General features: G+C 44.9%; 1 long non-coding RNA gene across 1 annotated transcript; it reads left to right on the top strand.

Annotated features, from left to right (window-relative positions):
- Window positions 1-880: 880 nt before the first annotated feature.
- Window positions 881-4,010, top strand: LOC135981921 (uncharacterized). Its single transcript, XR_010599114.1, has 3 exons — window positions 881-1,014; window positions 1,224-1,304; window positions 3,874-4,010. It is a non-coding gene; the product is annotated as an uncharacterized LOC135981921 (long non-coding RNA).
- The last annotated feature ends 1,168 nt before the right edge of the window (window positions 4,011-5,178 follow it).

The raw sequence follows: 5,178 nt of genomic DNA, 5'->3' as shown, positions 1-5,178 counted from the left end.
GACCTCCCTTCTTTCCCACAATCCTGTGCTCCCATTCCTCTGCAGCCCCTAAATCTGCCTCCTGCTCCCCACAGTCACCTGCTCCCTCTCATTCTCCCTAACCATCTTTCACAGTGTGTATACTGCTCCTCACACTCCCTGTGTCCTATTTAGCCCCCTGAACAATACAGTGGAAGCCATTTTGCCTGTGGGCTGGCTTCAATCTAATTGAAAACAGTGGGAGGTGGCAGCCAACTTTATTCAGAGCAGCTGTACTTCTGCATGCAGGTAGATTGTAGGGTAATTACAGCCACATTGCTGACTTCAGCTCCATTAATAGGAAATGGTGGCCATTTCAAATAAAGGGAAATTTATGAGCTGGCTGATGTCATCATGTTTTCATGAGACTGGTAAAAACAACACCCGAAAGTCACTGGAGCTGCGATAAAATCATCAGAGTTGGCAATGCTGCACCCCACAGAATAGGGTGCATGGCCCAGCATTAAACTCTACCAATCCCTGTGGAACTCTGGGAATCCACAGGAGACCTGGCCCACATGCTTATGGGCTTTGCTGAGTTGAGGCTGTAAGAGATACTAAGATAAAGTGTGTGAACAAATAAACCCCTAAGAACAGGAACAATGAGTTAAGTAAGTGTGACAGGGTGGACTAGGTCCAGAGGCCCCCTGCTGGAGGCCTTGCAGTGCTGCCTCACCCCACCCGAGAAAAGAGCAGAGGAAAAATCCTCCAGGCAGCCTAGACTGTCTGCAGGGGAGCAGCCAATCAGGGGCCAGGAGGGCCATATAAAAAGGAGCATCAGACACAGAGCAGTTAGTTACTACCTGGAGTTGGAAAAGAGAGAGAGGACTGGGTTCCTGGCTGGCTGGAAGGGCAACAGGACCATGCACAGCTCAGGGCTGGCAGGGATGAGGCTAGGGAAGGTTGCTGAAGACCAGGGGAGCTAAGAAGGAGCTCCTGGCTGGCTTTGGGGACTGAGCAAGGATTGACTCCAGAACCTAGCCAGACCGAGCTAAGGTACCGTGATGGGCCTTGTTGGTCTGGTTAAAGACTGAGCCTGGGGGAGGGGGGATGACCTGATGAAAAAGACACACCAACGGCGGGTACTGCAATGGGCCCTGTTGGACTATTATAGAGGGCAGTGACTCCAGGGAGGAAGCCTTGGTGGAAGGTAAAGACTCTATATGCTGGAAGATGTTTGTTTGTTTGTTCTATTCCACCTACAGACAGTGTGTGTGATGCCTCAGGAGGGCTGAGTCACTGAAGACCTGCTGAAGAAACCATTGGGTGGGGGATATCTGTGAGAGGTGAGTGTTTCCCCCGTTCCAAACAGAGAAACAGCAGGCTCTCACACCTGACCAGAAAGGGGGTGCTTATGAGAGGTGGGGGCTGACATTGTCACAGTAAGTAAAAGGCATCCCAAATCTATAGGCAGAAATCCCATAGAATCTCTTTGGGCATTTGGGTAAATATGTATGGGCCTGGGAAACCTTCCCAGATGGTATCTTCACTAAGCAGTTAACCTGAGTGAGTGGCACCCAGGTCTGAGCTCTTGAGTTAGTCTAAATTAGTGTGAACATTCTCACAGCAAAGCCCCTACCTATGCTACTGTGTCCTCACTGATTCTGCACTCACCTGTGGGTATGTCTGGAAGCATATCCCCTGCTTCTTTGTACAGAGATGCTCTATGGTTCTTTCCCAGTCAATTGGGGGAGAACTTGTCTGGCTTTTGGGAGGAATTGTGGGAAGGCATTGGAGGACTCTTAGCACTTGAGTGATTTGTCTCTACATCCTCACTGTGGGTGGGTAGGTTCCAGCATGAGGGAAAGCGGAGCTGGGGTTCTAACCTATACCCCAGCCAGGTAAGGTAGCCCTGGCTTAAAGCACCTAAAACCTGGGTCAGAGGTTTTTCTGTGGGGATAGTAGGTGGAGCCAAGTGAATAACTGGTGTTTCAGTACACTGCTAATTCTGAAAAATTGAAATGAAACTTTGGTTCGGATTGAACTGAAACCAAAATTCTTCAGAATTTTTGGCAAATTCAGAAGGTTGGAAAAATTTCATTTTGGGTTTTCATTTGACCTGAAACAAAATGGTTCAATTCAGGAATCTTTAATAAAAGCAAAGGAGAGGAGGGAGGGATGGGGGTTGTGATTAACTATTTTGATGTTTGGGTGCTAGATTCATAAGGGGATTTAGGCACTAAAACTGGTGTAGAAGAGATGGTGGTAAGGTTCCCTTGATAACCTTTAGCCCAGTGGCCGGTGTCAGGCCTCCTGGGCCTTGATTTGAACCCAAGTCCATGGAGTCATCACACTCCAATCTTCCATCTGGCAGCTCACAGACAGCAGCTGGGACTGGGGCCCATGCGGCCCAACTGGGGCACCAGCCCTACCCCTACGCTCTGGCTAGGAGAGCTCCAAGTCTGATAGGACCGAAGCCCCTATTTAAGCCAGAAAGTTGCCTGAACAAGTGGACTTCACCCTGTCACGGAGTGCTTCCCTGGTATCCTGGTTCTGGCTGTCTGATACTGTTGTTTGATCCTGACCTGCTGGTAACCTGACTCTGCCAGACACCTGTCTCTTGGTACTGGTCCTCGGGTTTGTCACTTGACTCTGACTTTTCTGGTTTTCTTACCTGGCCTGGATCCTTGGGCTGTGCCTGTTGCTAGGCCAGACTGCTCTGACAGCTGCAGGCCCAGGTTCAAATACCCTCTGGAGCAGGTACTTAAACCCATGTCTCTTCTCTCCCACATAAGTGCACTAACCACTGGGCTATAGAATTTCTCTCTCTCACACACACACATACACATACCTCATGACTATTAAAATATATTCTACAAAGTGGAACAGTGTCAACAAGAGAAATTGAGAATGGGGATTTGAAGCTCAGTCTCTTACAACCTTGTTGAGGGCCCTAACCACTGCCATAAATGTTATAAAAGAGGAACCACGATCATCTCTTCTTCCAGTGGTTTTTGTGCCTAAATCCCCTTGTGAATCTAGCCTCTCCAAAAATCAGAGTGAGCTGTTTCATTAATATCAAAATGAACCATTTTGATATTTTTGATTTTTTTTTTCATTTTGACCAAAACAATTAGCCAAAATTGATACAAATTAACAATGTTTTGGTTGTCCTGAATTTCCATTGTTTGGTGGAAAAAATGTTTCAGCCCCCCCAAAAGGCAAGCTCTAATATTTGGGGTCGGGGGTGTTGGATTACAGCCTGAGGGAGAGCCAGGTTCATTCTTAACAGTACGGTGAAGACGAACCCATAGAAGTTTCATGCAGTCTCAGTTTTGCACTCCATATTTTATTTCACAATCTAGCAAAAGGTATTGCCCAGATCCAAAGCTGTATTCCCTGTTCATTATGCATGCAGAGCCCTTCCTACCGTTAATGGGAATGAAAAATGTGCATTGAGGAGATAATAGACCCCTTAATCTACTACTGTTAGTTACATACAGGAGAATACCCATGAGCACATGTAAATTTTCTTTTGCCTAGATCTCAGGCACCAGCCCTGCTATTTTTGTATATATTTACCATCATAGCTTTGTAGTTATAATACATAGTATAGTTAATATTAGTCTTTTTTTTCCATTGCTTTCTTAAAATTAAGTAAGATTCCTATGGCATATGGAGGTAAAAGCAAAACAATAATTGAATGGCTGCATGCAGAGTTTTTTTTTATACAAACCACAAAATAAAGCTTTTTATATTTCCAAGAGAAAAACTGTGCACTAGGTGAATCATCGCTCCCAGTGTGGAAAATAGTTGAATAAAAGCCTCCCCACTGTCCCTATAGAAGTGCTGTCTGTTGCCAATTGTTCCTGTCACATAATGATGTTAACTGCAGGGCTTTTTCTTTTCCTGCAGATAGATTAGACTGCTGCCTTTTAAGTATGTTGAAGATACTACCCAGTAGCCAACAGGATTACGTTATCAGGAGCGAACAGATGGAGCATATCAGGGCCATGTCAATCATTCCACACCTGTTGATTGGGTATTTGAGCCAAAAATTTAATTGCTTAGAAATTTAAAAGCAGCAGACTAAAATCATGAAGGACTGCAAAAAAAAAATTAGTCGTGTGGGAGGAGAGAGAGGAAATTTTGCCTGTTACTGGTATCTGTGTCAGCACATCTTGGAGAATGAGTGATTCAGTTTGCAAACACAAGAGAGGTGGAGACTATTGAGAGCAGCAAATCTGTCAGAAATGTCCTTCATCTTTAGTGGTTAACAGTTGCATTGACTGTGCACTACATTTGTACATCGCATGGATGTTAGAGAAAATGCTAAAACCTTTTAAAAAGGCACTGCCCCAGCTAGCTCTTATTTTGTTTTTCTCCCCACCCCCATGTGTAATACCTTTCTTGAAGCTTCAACATAGTCACTTGATTTTTCTCCTTTTATTCCTTGTTCCTGTTTGACTCTCCAAGACTTCTGCACCACCAGGAGGAGCTCACACACTGTTTTGATGTGTCAGAGTCATGGGGTTTTTTAAAAAAGATTTCTCAGTATTCTGCAGGATAAAAGAAAATATTGTTTTCACCAATGAACCTATGCTGATGTCAGAGTGGCTAGATTATGAGCATGAACCAGATACGGGTCCCTCCAGCTATGGTGCTGAGCACAATAGAATAACCTGTATGATGAATGTAAAGAGTTTTTCTAGGCAGAGATCATGTCTATTATAATTTCTGTGAAGTACTGGTCACAGGGTGGGTGCTATAAAAATCAGTATCTGCACATTTTGAAAAATAGGAGGAATATGTACATATAATTGTAGGTTCAAATCCTGCAGTGAGGACAGAATGGGTATGCAGATCTGCCCACATGAGTGTTAGGATAGGGGCTTTTACTGCTGTAGTATATCCCAAATACCTTACATATCTTTCAAATAGCTACAATTGTATACACAATTCTACCTAGGGATGTACACTGACAGTGCTTTGGCAGGCACATTACTACATACACTTCTACAATGTTCTCTTTAAAAGACACATTTAGGTGGGGGGGAGGGAAAGAAGGGAGACAGTTGTAGGGGTATATGGGGGACCCTAGCATGTGCAGGGAAGGGGAAAAGTAGGGCACAAAAGCCACTAGCATAGGGGAGGAAGAGGAATGGGAGCACATACAGCCCCTGGTATGAAGGAAGGGCTGGAGGGGTTGCAGGGAGACCC

Source organism: Chrysemys picta, chromosome 2, assembly GCF_011386835.1.
Source record: "Chrysemys picta bellii isolate R12L10 chromosome 2, ASM1138683v2, whole genome shotgun sequence".
Lineage (NCBI taxonomy): Eukaryota > Metazoa > Chordata > Testudines > Emydidae > Chrysemys > Chrysemys picta.
Note: the sequence above shows the minus strand (reverse complement) of the source record. Positions and strands in the feature narration are given on the sequence as shown.